The following is an 18,824-nucleotide window of genomic DNA, read 5'->3' on the forward strand; positions in this document are numbered from 1 at the left end:
GCATGAGGGGAGGTTACGTGACATTGGCTTCCTTACACAGGTCACTCAAATCACTCAAGTGTTTGGGGTTCCCCTATTAATCTACGAAATGAATTCCCTCATAGCCAGTCATGTTGCAAGTATTGTCATAGGCTTGATCAAGAATCAAACCTCCACTGGTTAGATTAGGACGGCACAGATCTTCTCCCTAATCATTCTTTCAAGAGGAAGAGCGGGTTTAAAGGTTGGTTTGCGGAGAAAAGTGAAGGTTTGGATATGGCGAAAAGGGTGATTTTGAATCATTAAAATTTAGAGAGATTCGATAGATTTCGGTTTCATGAGGATATATTTTTTTCTAGGAAATATAATACTCTATTTTGGTTGAAGAGTTCCTTTAGAGGGTGCTGATTTTTAGTGAAGACTTTGCTTCTATTCTGCAATCCTCCTGGGTCACAATCTTCATTTTCTTAGGGATATATGCTTTTATTTGAAGACTTCTCTCTTCTTTATTTTTAAGACTTTGCTCAACTTTTTTTTTTGTGTGTGTGCATATCTCATCTTCATAACTTTGCCTATTTCTTCTTGTGCCTAGAGAGAAAGGTATTTCACCAGAAATAGGTTTTTTATGACCCATCAAAAACAGTATGGAATTTCAGAATTTTTCGACAAGCGTTTGAAGCAAACTTGGTCGATCTATCTCTTTTTAATTTCTAGATTTTGGAAATGAGAAAGGAAAGAGGGTGGAAAGGGTAACATATTTGATAGTGAATTTGGGGGGTGAAATTTTCTGATTCATCAACTCTTTGGCGTGAGTTGGTCAGTTTGAATGTGTGGAGTGGAAACAGAAACGGATGGTTTTTGTCTTCTCTATTCAGAATGATTTCGGAAGGAGTATCACACCTACACCACATATGGCGCTTACTAACCATTGACCTCGAAATGTATGTCAAGGTCAAGTTCTAACTCTAAATGCTAACATCGACACTCTCAACGGAAAATATAGTGAAGCGTTAAGCAGATTTATGGGTCATTTTTGGGGTGCCTCACAACAATTATATTGGGTCGATAATGCCTAGTCATGCAATGCTCTTTTAGAGACTTGGTTCATCCTTAAGAAGATTTATGTCCTCATTTGTCTTAATTTTAGAACAAACATGCTTGATTTTTTAAGGTACTTTTTCAGAAAGTATCATTTAGCCAAAAATTTTGAAAAATTTACGTTGAGGACAGAGAATCTAAATAGTAGGTATACTCGAAAAGTTTAGTAAAATTTCAAGTTAAGAACATTTTTCGAGCATCCCATAACTAATTACGGTGTGCTACACCGCTATCCCACACTTAGAGGAACATTGTCCCTAATGTTCATTCTTAGATTTTAGGGAGCTAAATCCCACACTTAGAGTTTGAACATGTTGGAAAATGTATCTAAGCTCAACATTGGGTTGGAATCCCATACTTAGTGATAAGCTTCGGATAGGGTATAGTTTAAGGATATAACGAAGCAAAATAAACAAACGAAGAGCAAGAAACGAATTACTCCCCTTGGGTGCGGTTGTGAGCTGAGGATCTGAAGGTAGACGGAGTCGAAACCATCTTCTGCTGGATTCGAATCGGTCTTCTTGAAGTGTACTCGAGCTTATTAGGGAGTTCTCATCCTCCATACAACATCCACCATTAACTTGCAATAAAATAATCAACATGTTTCCTTGTTGTTTCATCATTATTCAAAGAGTCTCCACCTCAGGCATCAATAACTGTCTATTACTTATAAAAATGGAAAAGATCAAACCTAGACAGGTGATTAAGCTTTAGGCCATAGATTCACTGATTTGCGTTTTGATGAAAAAGACATTTAAAAACTTGAGGATTTCAAAATTAGGTTTTTGGAAATTCAAAAAATCAGTGTATGACTAAAAAGCTTAATCTCACACTTACAGTGTTGACTGCCTTTAATTTTAAGACTTTGAAAATGATGTAAATATTGCAATTCAGTTCATGAAAAGTGAAAAACTTTGAAAATCTCATTTTAAGTTTCACTTTTCTCATTTATTCAATTACCCTAATTTATCCTAATCTAACTACTACTAAACCTATAAAAAAAATGAACATACATGTTGCCTCCCGAGAAGCACTTATTTTTGTTCGAGTCATGACCCTCACTCTAGCCTTATTTCTTAGGAAATCTAGGCGGCTCCCTTGCATCCATCAGTAGACACAAGAGGTAATATTGGAACATACCGATGAGATTGAAGCGGACATAAAATAAGGTATGTCCAATGAGAGGAGAAGGTGGTTTGAAGTGAATGCTTTGTTTTACTTGAGGTATAACAAAGCTATCAATTTCTTCTACCTCCTTGATTTGTGCGGGTTGTTTAAAGGGGTCCTCATCACTCCATGATGTGTATGTCATTATGTGTTTGAGTGATGGTTTATAGGGTAGCCCTGGCGTAAAAACTGGCTTTCTTCTTTGTGACTTCAGGTTGGTAGTAATGTTGTACTCTAGGCATGGAGGTAGGACGATCTCCATTGATGTCTCCAATATGGTAGAAACATTACCAACTACTTCGATGCTAGAATCCTCCATCTCTTTCTTCTCAATCAAGCCTTCAATTTCTATTTCTTCATCTACCTCCTCGTCACTCTGGTCAGGAGTTTCAAGAATAATTGGTTTAGAGAGTTCTTCTAGAACGAAATCATCTTTAGTTATTAAAAGATCAAAATAAGGTGGGACTGAAGATTGGGTAGGTGTGGAGTGGTTATTCTTCTTGTCTTCTACTTCTATCTTCATCTCTTCATTCTCAGAATAGAAGGTGACTTTCCTAGTGGAGATGGTATTTATTTTGTCGTTCCCATCATGAGGACATACACACTAGTCGATCATGAAAGTGACCTCTTCTCCACGGGTTCTCAAGGTGATAGTTCATGAATAAACGTCAACGATCGCTTTGGCTGTATTCATGAAAGGCCTTCCTAAGATGATAGGGGTTTTTGCGTCTTCTTTAAAATCCATAACCACAAAGTCGGTCGGAAAAAGGAATTTGTTGACCTTAACCATGACGTTCTCAGTTATTCCCTTAGGATATCTAGTGGATTAGTCAACTAGCTGGATGCTCATTTTGGTAGGGTTAAGGTTTTGATGTGTGCGAGGTGTAGTACGAAATAGATTATATTTTACTACGAAATAATATTAAATACGATATGATTTTACACAAGTTATTTATTTATTTATAGAATGGATATACATAAACCTTGCTACAACACTTATAGGCAGTGTACCTAATCGTAGAGTAGTGTAGTTTTTAGTAAGTCCGGTTCGTTTCACAGGGATACAACTAAGTTAAACGCTATAATTTTAAAAACTATATTTGTATATATATATATATATATATATATATATATATATATATATATATATATATATATATATATATATATATATATATATATATATATATATATATATATATATATTATAAAAATGGGGTTTTACCGTTTAATGACCGGTTTGTCGATTTTAAGTCCTAATGCAAAATATTAAATATAACTTAATTTAAAGCGTAAAGTAAATGACGATAAATAAAAATGCGATAAAATAAAAGTACGATAATTAAAAGTGCAATAAAATAAAAGTACGATAAATAAAATTGTGACTCTCCGTACAAAATCAACGTGTACGGATCATCAACAACAGGATCATTACAAGGTCAAACACTATATGCTGTTTCAAAAGAAGTTTGCAATCATAAGGAAAGGTGATGTCTTACCCAACATCAAATGTTTAACATATGATAATGTGCCTCTACGAGTAGAAGGCAATAGTAATAGTACGTGACCCATAGGCCGTTACAAATTCATTGTTCAAAAGTAATAAAGTTTGAATGCAAAATAAACGTTTCATGCGAAGACATCTCTAATAAGCAGCGGGTGTCTACAACAAGACTACAACAGCGGAAGCAAACAAACCTCTTAAGCACCTAAGAAAAACATGCTTAAAAACATCAACACAAAGGTTGGTGAGCTATAGTTTAATGTAACAGTAATGTAAGGTAGGCCACGAGATTTCAGTGTTTCAAAATAGTATGAAAAGTATATGTATAACCGTGGGCATTTGGTAACTAACTTAACGTAAATAACACCCCCTAAAAGTACACTTGGTGAGTGCGTAAGTTTACGAAGTATTAAACACCCATTAAATGCTAGCGCTACTAGCCCGAGTGGGGTTGTCAAACCCTATGGATCCATATCTAAGATTCGCGTTCACCGTTTCAAAAACCAATGACTAAACGTTACCGAGCTAAGGGGAAAGTTTATGTCGTTGTATAACCCACACATATATAAAGTTTAAGTACTCGTACCTAGTATGTAAAACGTAAAATGTGCATGTATTCTTAGTCCCAAAATAGTTAAAGTAAAAAGGGATGCTATAACTCACAGTGGAAAGTAGTAAAAGTCGATACGCGAGAATAGTAAGCAAGTGATTGGTCCGGAAGGTCCTCAGCCTAAGTCAAAAGTTACTAAGTCAGTAAATCATTCCCAAAGGTTTAAAAGTATGTAAATTAGGTCTTAAGTATCATCATCATTCATCATTAATCAAAAAGTGTAAAGTAAGTTTCAATCAAGAATAGAGTTTGAAATAAAGGCTGAGTTCGTTCAGTCGCCATGACCTCTATACAAACTGAAATGAGGTGAGACCAGTGGATATGGCTCCGTATATGAGTCCCCTAGAGGCTGACCAATTTCTAGAACCAAACTGGTCTTCGTTTGACCGTGGCAACAGTTTAAGTGCGAGCAGGTCAGAAATTTCAGCACAACGTTAAAAGGGTGTAGTGATTTCGGATGGCCATAAATCCTAAACCGTAACTCGGATTAAGACGAGGTATAAAAGGAAAATCATCTACTCGAACTGAAATAGCTGGAAATCAACTTTTACAGTAGCCCAAGTTACTGATCAGTTCCAGAAAACAGTAAGTAAGGTGTTTCGGTGGGTTCTTGGTGCTTGATGCTCATCACGGTTCTCATCCTTGATGCTTATCGCTTCAAGTGTACAACTCGTTGATGTGTATTCATCATCTTAACCAAGTTTTGACCATCATAATACTATTGTAAGTCTAAGATATGTGGCACAACTCAATTAGGGGTTGTAAGTAGTTTGATGAACCAAAGTTACATCAAGATCTTAGATCCAACACATACATGAGTTCTAATAGTAATATTAAGCTACAAACTTGAAAGTAAACTAAATAAACAAGATCTTAAGTTGTAGAACTTAGATCTTAGTTAGATCTTAAAGATCCTAGACTATAAAGTCTAGATCTAGTGTTCTTAAGTTAGATCCTAAGTTATAGAACTTGGATCTTCACTTTAATGAAACCATAAGTTATGAAACTTAGATTTTCATCTTGTAAAATGTATATAAGCTTATAAGCTCTTGTTTACAACAAAATTAGAAGACCTTAAGCTATAGAAACTTAGATCTAACATAAGTGTACAAAGTTATAACTAGAAAGTTATACTTCCATGTTCTTGAACTTATAAAGTTAACTTTAGTTTCAAGAAATATGAGATCAAGTTTAACTAGTAATACTTGACCAAATTAACAACATCACAACTTTAAAGTACTTACAAAAGAAAGAAATAAACTAAAGTTACAAGTATTATGTTCATGTTTGTTTCATACTTACGAAGATTCAAGTCAAGCTTAGATCTTAAGAATTTAAGTCTACAAAACATGATCACAAGTATGATTATAAAGTTTATGAACTTTAAATCTTATAACATTTAAGTGTAGAACCATAAACTAACAAGTTTAGATTCTTGTTCTTGGTTCTTCATCAAACAAAAGATGGAAGTAACCAAGATTACATGAAGATATAAGTTAGAAAACTTGATCTTTAACAACAAACAAGTAACAAGTAACAAAATAAGTAAAATGATGATGATATGAATCGGTTTTGGAACAAGAAAAAGAAGAAGAAAAGTCTTGTAAGAACTCACAATTAGAGAGAAAACTTGGAGTAAGAAAGTAGAGAAATATGTGTGTGTGAAAAGTGAAGTAAAACACTAGAAAATATGTAACAAAAATTGAAAAACAAGACTCCCTCCACCTCCTAGTTGGTCGACGGTTTCAAGGCTCAAAGGTGAAAGGTCAAAAGCTAACTTTCAAGCATGGGGAGAAGGTGAAAGCTCAAAATGGATTAAAGTTAAATGTATGGGAAAGAGTTCTAGCATGTTTGTAGTATTTTGTCTCCAACTTAAGTTAATTAATCCATGTTTAACCTTAATGTAATACTAGTATAAAAGTGGGCTTACTAGTCCATTAAGAAAGTAGCGTGGACTTCCAAGTCCATGTCCATTAAGAAAGGCCCAAGTCCAAGTATGTAACAATTAATTAAATAAAGCCCAAGTAATTAACTACTTACACTAGTTAATTAGAAATGATTAATATTAATTAATCATGAATGTAAATAATATTCGAAAACATTATTCGTGAAAAGTACGTGTGTCACAAAGACAAGTCGGGACATGGAAAGTTAAATACGGTAACAAGTAAAATGTATAAGCATACATTTAATAAAGCGCAAGTATTAATAACAAATATTAATAATTATACATTGGAAAATCCAGGGTCGTTACATTACCCACTTGTTAAAGAAAATTTCGTCCAGAAATTTTAAGCTGAGGTAGATGGAGGAGTTGGGAAAAGGTGAGGATACTTCTGCATCATTTGATCCTCTCATTCCCAAGTAAACTCAGGTCCTCGTTTGGCATTCCATCGGACTCGGATTATCGAAATCCTGTTGTGTTTCAAAGTTTTGACCTCACGGTCCATAATTTCGACCGGCTCTTTCACGAAGTGGAGTTTGTCATCAATTGTAAGTTCCTCCAATGGTATGACATGTTCCGGTTTAGCAAGACACTTCTTCAAATTCGATACATGAAAGGTAGGATGAACTGAGCTCAATTGAGTTGGAAGGTCCAAACGGTAAGCAACGGGTCCAACACACTCCAAGATTTCGAAAGGACCAATGTATCGCGGGTTGAGCTTCCCACGTTTTCCAAAATGAGTTACACCTTTCTAAGGTGCGACTTTCAACATTACACGGTCAACCACATTGAATTCGAAGTCCTTACGTTTAAGGTCAGCATAACTCTTTTGGCGATCACGGGCCGTCTTGAGTCTCGCTTGAATTTGGACAATCTTCTCAGTTGTTTCATGGACTATCTAGGGTCCGGTGATTTGTGTTTCGCCTACTTCGGCCCAAAAAATAGGAGATCAGAACTTGCGGCCATACAACGCTTCAAAAGGTGCGACATTAATACTCGAATGATAACTGTTGTTGTAAGAGAATTCAGCTAGCGGTAAATGCCTTTCCCAAGCCTTTCCGAAATCAATGACACATGCACGCAACATGTCTTCTAAAGTCTAAATCGTGTGTTCGCTTTGTCCGTCGGTCTGCGGGTGATACGCAGTGCTCATGTCGAGACGAGTCCCCAAGGCTTCTTGCAAAGAACGCCAAAATATGGAAGCAAAACGGGGATCGCGATCTGATATGATCGATAACGGCACAACATGATGAGATACAACCTCTTTTAAGTATAGCTGAGCGAGTCTCTCCATCGTATCATTTTCCTTCATGGCTAAGAAGTTTGCAGATTTGGTAAGACAATCGACGATAACCCAGATGGTATCGTATCCGCCCATCGTCTTTAGTAACTTCGTAATGAAATCTATTGTTATCCTTTCCCACTTCCATTGCGGAATTTTCGGTTGTTGAAGTAACCCAGAAGGCCTCTGATGTTCGGCCTTAACTTTTGAGCAAGTCAAACACTTCCCAACATAAGTTGCAACATCCTTCTTAAGATTAGGCCACCAATACTGTTCCTTGAGATCGTGGTACATTTTACCGGCTCCTGGATGAATCGAATATCTTGACTTGTGGGCTTCGTCTAGAATGAGGCTTCGTAAATCCCCATAACTAGGGACCCAAATCCTTCCGGGGAAGTATCGAAGTCCAGTCTCCTTAACCTCAAATCGAGAGACGAGAATGTTCAAGTGTTCTTGAGAAATATTCTCCTCCTTGAGAGCCTCATCTTGGACTGCTCGAATCTGGCTATTAAGATTCGAATGAATGGTGATGTTCAAGGCTCGGACACGAAGAGGTGTCATCCTCTCCTTTCAGCTCAAAGCGTCAGCTACAACATTGTCCTTTCCAGGGTGATAACAAAGTTCACAATCATAGTCGTTCAACGTCTCGATCCATCGAAGTTGTCTCATATTCAGTTGCTTCTAATTGAATATGTGTTGGAGGCTTTTATGATATGTGAAAATAGTGCTCTTTGTTCCATAAAGGTAGTGCCTCCACAGCTTTAATGCAAAGACAACGGCTCCAAGCTCGAGATCGTGTGTTGTGTAATTTCGCTCGTGAATCTTCAGTTGTCGGGAGGCGTAAGCGATAACCTTTGTGCGTTGCATCAGTACACAACTAAAACCACTTTTCGAAGCATCGCAATAAACGACGAAATCGTCACTACCTTCAGGTAGTGATAAGATAGGTGCGGTGGTTAACTTCTTTTTCAAGGTTTGAAATGCTGATTCCTGTTCAGGTTCCCAAATGAACTTCTTCCCTTTGTGAGTCAGCGTAGTCAAAGGACGTACAATCAGAGAGAAACCTTCAATAAATCTTCGGTAGTAACCGGCGAGGCCTAAAAATTGGCGGATATGAGTCGGAGTGGTGGGGGTTTCCCACTTGCTGATAGCTTCGATCTTTGCGGGATCAACTTTGATACCCTGATCACTTACGATATGACCCAAAAATTGGACTTCCTTCAACCAAAACTCACACTTAGAGAATTTGGCATAAAGTTGCTCTTGTCTCAAAAGTTCCAACACTAGTTGAAGATGTTGTTCATGTTTTTATTCGTTTTTGGAGTAGATGAGGATCTCATCTATGAAGACGATAACGAACTTATCCAGGTATGGCTTGCAGACACGATTCATGAGATCTATAAATACGGCAGGTGCGTTGGTTAAATCGAATGGCATCACGAGAAAATCATAATGACCCTAACGAGTTCTGAATGCAGTCTTCATCACGTCGCTCTCTTTCACCCTCAACTGGTGATAATCGGATCGCAAATCGATCTTAGAGTAAACGCTCGATCCTTGTAGTTGATCAAAAAGATCGTCAATTCGGGGAAGAGGATACCGATTCTTGATCGTCAATTTGTTGAGTTTGCGATAGTCGATACACATGCGGAAAGATCCGTCCTTCTTCTTCACAAATAAAACAGGTGCGCCCCAAGGCGAGAAACTTGGTTGGATAAATCCATGGTCTAGCAGTTCTTGTAATTGGCTCTGCAACTCTTGCATTTCGGAAGGTGCGAGTCGATAAGGTGCGCGAGCTACTGGTGCAGCCCCTGGCACTAAATTGATCTGAAAATCCACTGCTCTCGGTGGTGGTAATCCAGGCAATTCTTCTGGAAAGACATCGGAAAATTCGTTCACAATTCGTACATCGCCCACGCTTTTCACCTCAGTTTCTAACATTTTCACATGTGCTAAAACAGCAAGACGTCCTTTTTTCATGATCTTTTGTGCTTTCATGCAACTAATGAGATTCAGTTTCGAGCTACATCTCTCTCCGTAAATAATCAGTGGCTTACCATCCCCGTGTGGTATACGAAGAGCTTTATCTCCACAGATAATGTCAGCCCTTATCTCGGTCAACCAGTCCATACCGACAATAACATCAAAGCTTCCCAATTTAATGGGTATTAAGTCAATCTAGAAATCTACACCAGCTATGTTGATAATAGCTCATCGGCTAATTTGGTCTACTTTCTCAAGTTTTTCATTGACTACCTCAACAAGCATACTCTTCTTTAAAGGAACTAACGACCAATCTATCTTAGAGCAAAAGTGTCTACATACATAACTCCTATCAGCACCAGTATCAAACAGGACAGAAGCTAATAGATTATTGATAGTGAATATACCTGTAACCAAGTCGGGGTTCTCACGGGCATCCCTTGCGTTTACATTGAAAGCTCTGTCACGCGGTGGTCCGCCGTCCTTTCGCTTGTTGGGACACTCATTTTTGAAGTGGCTCGGTTGTCCACACTCGTAGCACTTTCTCAGTCCAATAGGGTTTGTCTTCACATTCAGGGTGGTGATCTTGCAGTCTTTGCCAATATGCCCAGTCCTTTTACATTTTTCACAGACCACATTGCAGTACCCTGTGTGATTCTTGTAGCATCTCTTGCACTATAGAAGACTACCCTTGTAGTTAGAGTTCGAGCTAGGGTTCGGGTCGGGGTTCCTCCTATCGTTGTTTCCCTTGAAACCCTCATGTCGCTTAGCCGGGTTTTGATCATAGACTCTCCGCTTGTTGTTGTCCCACTTACGCTTCTCACTACTACCCGATTCGGATTTAGCCTTTTCTGGTTCTTTGCTGGTGATTTGGTTCATCAGGGTATGCGCCATGCGCATAGCTTCCGGGACATCAGCTGGTTTTGAAGAGGTGACATTTCCTTGGATGGACTTGGGAAGTCCCCACTAATACCGTTCCATGCGCTTAAATTCCTGGGTAACCTTCGTAGGACACATCAAATCTAGTTCCAGGTACCTACGGTTATAACAATCGAGATCGGTTCCCACTACCTTCAAATCCCAGAACTCAGCCTCCATTTTCTGTATCTCTGTCCTGGGGCAATACTCTTCAATCATGGCCCCCTTAAATTCCTCCCACGGGGTAGCATACGCCTCATCAATACCCTTAGCTTGAGCAATTGTGTTCCACCAGGTTAGGGCACCGTCCGACAGTGTACAGGAGGCATACTTAGTTTTGTTCATTTCTGAACAGTTGCTTACACAGAACACAGCTTCTAATTTCTCAAACCACCTAGTCAGTCCAACTGGCCATTCAGTACCGCTAAAGTTGTGGGGCTTGCAACTTTGGAATTCCTTGTATGTGCACCCATTATGATTGTGCTGGATAACCGGTGGAGCTTGGTGGTTCAATCTGTGCTGCTGTGGGCGTTGATTTTCCGTTGGCCATTGATCTTCTAAACAAAAATTTTGACTCAAGTCAAAATCCAGCATTCAAATAATAATAATACATCATATGGTAACCAACATGGAATCAACACAACACATGTTAATTAAGTAATGCAACTAGATACAGATACCACAAAATCATCATACAGCAACGTAAATAGAACACCGTATAAAGATTAAACAACACTAAGTTCCATTCATTAATAAAAAGTTGCATACATTCGCATAAGATTCATACAATACATTAGCAAAACATGAAACTACAACCGGAATTACATAATGAAATCTAATACAATAGCCCTAGGGTGACGGTGGGTATAGGATGTCCAATATGTGGCACAAATGGTCCTAAAGCTCAGTTACCCGAGAACGGAGGATATGCAGTTCCCTCGTCAGTTCCTCGACGACGGGGGAATACTGGTAGGGCAGGCGGTGCAGATGGTACAGGTGGAGCTGGTGGTGCAGATGATGCTGGTGGAGCTGGTGGTACAGACGGTCCGGCACCAGAAGTAGATGCTGGGTAATGAGAAGCCTTACGCACGAATGGATCGGCAGGGTAAGGCACAACCCGCTTGCGGGTGGTAACTCTAACCTTCAGTCCATGTGCATTAACGAACGACTTACCTCCGTTAACCCCTGGAATAACAGTACCATCGAAATGATACCGCTTCTTCGGCAGGGTAGAGGGCGGCTGCACGGGCATCTCCTCAGGGTCCTCGTCGAAATCCTCGTCGGAATCCTCGTCGAAATCCTCCTCGCTGAAGTCATCGGATGATGAGTCATCTAAACTATCTGAGGGTGGATCTGCTCGACCGGTGGTCATCAGTCGGTATTTGCAAGGCGGGATCAGCACGACACGTCTATAAGGAAGGCGTCTGACTAAATGGTTACGCTCATTACGGAAAGGACCTTCCCCATTTTCCCCAGGAATCACAGCACCACCAGAATGGTGCTGTAGCTCAGGGAATCCTGGGATGAGTGGAGCTGGAATCTCCGGTAGATCCTCGTGTTCGTCTGAGATGATCACTGGGTCGGGTGCATGGCTACTGTCTCCAGAGGACGAAGCGCCAGAGTCGCTAGATGGTAGAGAGGACGGGAACTGTGAATCAGCAACAATGGCAGGCGATGTGGCAGATGAGTCTGAGTCGCTCTCCAAAATGATAACGGACGGGACATCCGACATCTGAACAAGGAAAAATTACTTTTTCCATGTCAGTAAGTCATATAGAAAGCACGTATTAGACAAAGTAACTACGACAGTCTAGATCATCAATAACAGTAAATAGCATGGCAATAATAACGAATTCTACAGAAGTATCATGCAATCAAAAGCAGATGGTAGCATGCAGTAGTGAAATCATGTAGTAGCATACGGCATATAGCAGTAAAAGAAAGCAGCAGCATGCAGCAAGTTCTGCAGAAACAAGTAAACTAGCAAGTTGTAGATTAGTCCTATTAGTGAATCCTACTCAGTCCGGTCTAGACTCACTAATGCAACCTAATTCCCTACAACCTGGCTCTGATACCAAATGTGACGCCCCGTACAAAATCAACGTGTATGGATCATCAACAACATGATCATTACAAGGTCAAACACTATATGCTGTTTCAAAAGAAGTTTGCATTCATAAGGAAAGGTGATGTCTTAACCAACATTAAATGTTTAACATACGATAATGTGCCTTTACGAGTAGAAGGCAATAGTAATAGTACGTGACCCATAGGTCGTTACAAATTCATTGTTCAAAAGTAATAAAGTTTGAATGCAAAATAAACGTTTCATGCGAAGACATCTCTAATAAGCAGCGGGTGTCTACAGCAAGACTACAACAGCAGAAGCAAACAAACCTCTTAAGCACCTGAGAAAAACATGCTTAAAAACGTCAACACACAGGTTGGTGAGCTATAGTTTAATGTAACAGTAATGTAAGGTATGCCACGAGATTTCAGTGTTTCAAAACAGTATGAAAAGTATATGTATAACCGTGGGCACTTGGTAACTAACTTAACGTAAATTACACCCCTTAAAAGTACACTTGATGAGTGCGTAAGTTAACGAAGTATTAAACACCCATTAAATGCTAGCGCTACTAGCCCGAGTGGGGATGTCAAACCCTATGGATCCATATTTAAGATTCGCGTTCACCGGTTCAAAAACCAATGACTAAACGTTACCGAGCTAAGGGGAAAGTTTATGCCATTGTATAACCCACACATATATAAAGTTTAAGTACTCGTGCCTAGTATGTAAAACGTAAAATGTGCATGTATTCTCAGTCCCAAAATAGTTAAAGTAAAAAGGGATGCTATAACTCACAGTGGAAAGTAGTAAAAGTCGATACGCGGTAATAGTAAGCAAGTGGTTGGTCCGGAAGGTCCTTAACCTAAGTCAAAAGTTACTAAGTCAGTAAATCGTTCCCAAAGGTTTAAAAGTATGTAAATTAGGTCTTAAGTATCACATCATTCATCATTAATCAAAAAGTGTAAAGTAAGTTCAATCAAGAATAGAGTTTGAAATAAAGGCTGACTTTGTTCAGTCGCCACGACCTCTATACAAACTGAAATGAGGTGAGACCAGTGGTCATGGCTCCGTATATGAGTCCCCTAGAGGCTGACCAATTTTCAGAACCAAACTCATCTTCGTTTGACTGTGGCGATGGTTTAAGTACGAGCAGGTCAGAAATTTCAGCACAACGTTAAAAGGGTGTAGTGACTTTCGGATGGCCATAAATCCTAAACCGTAACTCGGATTATGATGAGGTGTAAACGGAAAATCATCTAATTGAACCGAAATAGCTGGAAATCAACTTTTATAGTAGCCCATGTTATTGATCAGTTCCAGAAATTAGTAAGTAAGGTGTTCCGGTGGGTTTTTGATGCTTGATGCTCATCACGGTTCTCATCCTTGATGCTTATAGCTTCAAGTGCACAACTCGTTGATGTGTTTGCATCATCTTAACCAAGTTTTGATCATTTTAACACTAGTGTAAGTCTAAGATATGTAGCACAACTCAATTAAGGGTTGTAAGTAGTTTGATGAACCAAAGTTACATCAAGATCTTAGATCTGACACATACATGAGTTCTAATAGTAATATTAAGCTACAAACTTGAAAGTAAACTAAATAAACAAGATATTAAGTTGTAAAACTTAGATCTTAGTTAGATCTTAAAGATTCTAGACTAGAAAGTCCAGATCTAGTGTTCTTAAGTTAGATCCTAAGTTATAGAACTTGGATCTTCACTTTAATGAAACCATAAGTTATGAAACTTAGATTTTCATCTTGTAAAATGTATATAAGCTTATAAGCTCTTGTTTACAACAAAATTAGAAGACCATAAGCTATAGAAACTTAGATCTAACATAAGTGTACAAAGTTATAACTAGAAAGTTATACTTCCATGTTCTTGAACTTATAAAGTTAACTTTAGTTTCAAGAAATATGAGATCAAGTTTAACTAGTAATACTTGACCAAATTAACAACATCACAACTTTAAAGTACTTACAAAATAAAGAAATAAACTAAAGTTACAAGTATTATGTTCATGTTTGTTTCATACTTAAGAAGATTCAAGTCAAGCTTAGATCTTAAGAATTTAAGTCTACAAAACATGATCACAAGTATGATTAAAAAGTTTATGAACTTTAAATCTTATAACATTTAAGTGTAGAACCATAAACTAACAAGTTTAGATTCTTGTTCTTGGTTCTTCATCAAACAAAAGATGGAAGTAACTAAGATTACATGAAGATACAAGTTAGAAAACTTGATCTTTAACAACAAACAAGTAACAAGTAACAAAACAAGTAAAATGATGATGATATGAATTGGTTTTGGAACAAGAAAAAGAAGAAGAAAAGTCTTGTAAGAACTCACAATTAGAGAGAAAACTTGGAGTAAGAAAGTAGAGAAATATGTGTGTGTGAAAAGTGAGGTAAAACACTAGTAAATATGTAACAAAAATTGAAAAACAAGACTCCCTCCACCCTCCTAGTTGGCCAAAGGTTTCAAGGATTAAAGGGGAAAGGTCAAAAGCTAACTTTCAAGCGTGGGGAGAAGGTGAAAGCTCAAAATGGATTAAAGTTAAATGTATGGAAAAGTGTTCTAGCATGCTTGTAGTATTTTGTCTCCAACTTAAGTTAATTAATCCATGTTTAACCTTAATGTAACACAAGCATAAAAGTGGGCTTAATATTCCATTAAGAAAGTAGGGTGGGCTTCCAAGTCCATGTCCATTAAGAAAGGCCCAAGTCCAAGTATGTAACAATTAATTAAATAAAGCCCAAGTAATTAACTACTTACACTAGTTAATTAGAAATGATTAATATTAATTAATCACGAATGTAAATAATATTCGAAAACATTATTCGTGAAAAGTACGTGTGTCACAAAGACAAGTCGGGACATGGAAAGTTAAATACGGTAACAAGTAAAATGTATAAGCATACATTTAATAAAGCGCAAGTATTAATAACAAATATTAATAATTATACGTCGGAAAATCCAGGGTCATTACAAAAATGACGATAAGTAAAAGTGTGATGAGATATAAAATAAAGGAATTATGCTTATTTAAACTTCCGTAATCATGATGTTTGACGTGTTGATTTTAATTTATTACCATGCGTTAATTGTCCTTTGTCCTGGAATATTCGATACGTCCATCTGGTTTTTGTCTTTAATAGTCCATCGGTCATAAATATAAAGTGCGAGTGTCCTCGTCATATTACCCTTATACCCGAAGTCAAATATTCCAACTAATTGGGGACTTAAACTGTAACAAGGTCTTAATACTTTGTTAATGATTACACCAGGTTATCGACTGCGTGTAACCCAAGGTTTTAATACGTTGTTAACAATTACACCAAGTGTCCTTGTATGTAATCCACCCCTGTTTTAATGAGTCCATTGACTATTAATCCATTCCCGTGTCCGGTTAAATGAACGATTATTAGTATTTATAAATATCCCGCCCATCATATCCGATCGAGTGTATGTGGTTATTTATAGATACATAAAATTGTAAATCTATATATTAAATTAACGAACTATCATTCAGTTTAACAAATATAAAGCCTATTAATTGCCCATAGTCCAATTTCCACAAGTGTCGGTCTTTTGTCCAAACCCCAATTATGGTTCAAAACCCAATAACCCAGTCTTAATATTTAGTCCAACATCACGATTACTTCGGCATAAATAAACTTAATAATAACTTAGCTACGAGACATTAATTTAAAAAGGTTGAACATAACTTACAATGAGTATTAATCGCGTAGTGTTACACGGACAGAATTTCGACTTACAAACTTAAAACATTCGCTACTATAACCTTATTATTATTAACTTAATATTAAATTATAATTAAAATACAAATATAAATATATTTTGAGAGAGTGAGATAGATCAGTGAATAAGGTGTAATTTACTCGTCCAAATTCGTGGTATTTATAGGACCTGGCCATGATTTCTAGCTCATGCGATCGCATGAAGTTTATTCTTCATGGCCATGCGATCGCATGGCCCTCTGGGATAGCTCACAATGATTTGTTTTCTAGTTTACTGACGATTTTTAATAATATAATATAATATATATAATTTTATATAATTATATATATATTATATTATATTCATATGCATAGTTGACTTGTACTTTCAGTTCCGTTAAGTCGCATGTTGATAGTTGGTTCATGTCCCGGTTCTAGATTTTCAAACGTCCTTTCGTACAATTTAATATCTTGTACTTTGCATTTTGCGGCTTGTACTCTTGTAATTTTTAGACGTTTCTCATCAATAAATTGAACCACTTGGATTGTACTTTGTACTTTTTAGCATTTTGGTCGTTTGCGTCTTCAAATCGTCGAATCTGTCTTTTGTCTTCACCTTTTATTATTTAAATGATAATTACTTGAAATTAGAACAATTGTAACTAAAAGCTTGTCTTTCTGGAAGGATAATGCTATGAAATATGTGTTCGTTTTTAGCATTATCAAATATTGCCACACTTGAGCGTTGCTTGTCCTCAAGCAATATAGAACTTGAATATAACTTTACTAGAATCATTTCTTTATTCTTCACACTTTGTACATCAGTGATTTTGATACGGCGGTATGAACAATGATAGTAGCGTTGTGGTTTACAGTCCCATATGACTATAAAAATTTAGATCCTTCAGGAAATTGGATCTTTATGAAAATATTTGATCTTTTGAAAATTCAATCTAGTTTTTACCCTAGATAAGTTTTTCAAAATAACCCTTCACCGGTGTTTGCAAAATATTTTTGTGGGTTTTGTGGGTTTCAGATTTGAAAATTTTAGCTCAAAACTTATGGTTTTGTGTTACCCACTTACTAACCTTGTATTAGGAAAGCAACACGTCCAGTATACTTGCTCCGTATATTACCTTTCGGTAAACTACTGTCCGGTTATAAAGGAAAGCGTTGAACAAGCAACTGTTAAGGTAATGTCTAATGACATGCAGATGTTCATGGTCCACAACATGTCGGATGCAATTACTATCCTTTGTAGGAGCAATAGTAAAGATCACCCTATAATTTTTTGGTCTGGCACAAGGTCATGTCTTCGACCATGCTATGCAACCACCGTTCTTACGGTTAACACCCGATTTGGTTCAGGTGACCTAATGAATTCCAGGTGAATTCATAGGATTTTACGTTCAATGGTAATGAACGCATTAAAAATAGGTTTTCAGAAAACAAATCGGTTTTAATTTGATCAAAATATTTTCTCGTTCAAGCTCGAGTTTAGATATCATTGAATTCCATGAGTTTGAATTCTCAATCTTTAAGGTCAATCTCAAGGATTGAGTAATATCAGTCTTAAAAGCTGATTTTTGATCTTTAAGGAGATTATCCTTTCTGGGGATCTGATTCATTAGTCTTATAAGCTAATTTGCACGGTGCCCCCCAATTGTACGAGACATATCCTCTCATGGATAGGATAAGTCTGACCACATGGCAACCCTGTTTGATGCTGAGGTCCGTGGATTTCCAGCTGATTTTTGAGAAAACTTTTCAAGGTTTTTCGTAGACTCTACAACTGGTCTGGACGACAACTTCTTGACCTAAATCAATAAGCGCGTGTCTTTTTCTCGGAAGACTTTTGAAACAACCCAACCCGTACTCCGTACGATAAATTTTTTTTTATTTAAAATATAATACACATTTACGCTCCAATTAAATATGTAACCCATGCCACACGACTCGTCAAAACATATTACGAGTTTAATGTTTACAAAAAGGCACAAAGGCCTATTAACGAATGTGATACAAGTTTGACCAACAACAAATGATAGTTTATAATCCAAACGACACTCGAGCATGGTTTGGGGCTAAACTACCCAAAACATTCAGCCACTTCAAAAGCTATCCCAAAAGCATCCCCTGTCAACACAAACGGGAGACAACTAATCCAACCGTATGCCCTTACCCTTGTCCAAGACGGAACCTATAAAATGGTAAACAACGAGAGGGTAAGCAAGGCTTAGTGAGTGCAACAATTATACATACATATATATAACCTACTTACTTGCAAACACTTACCAAATCCGCATACATACTAGTTACCTAATTAGCATACCTTTCACATGTATAACGCTAAGTATCACGATAACAAGGCTAGTATAACAATAGCTTATATCACAACAATACAATATGCTAAAACACAAGTATAACGATGATGTTCACAACATCCGTAGTACTCAAGATCTCAAGGCTAGCCCAACGAATGGTATCGTCAAAATCGAACTTAAACCCCATTCGTCTACA

The sequence above is a fragment of the Rutidosis leptorrhynchoides genome, chromosome 2 (assembly GCF_046630445.1).
Source record: "Rutidosis leptorrhynchoides isolate AG116_Rl617_1_P2 chromosome 2, CSIRO_AGI_Rlap_v1, whole genome shotgun sequence".
In the NCBI taxonomy this organism is placed as follows: Eukaryota; Viridiplantae; Streptophyta; class Magnoliopsida; order Asterales; family Asteraceae; genus Rutidosis; species Rutidosis leptorrhynchoides.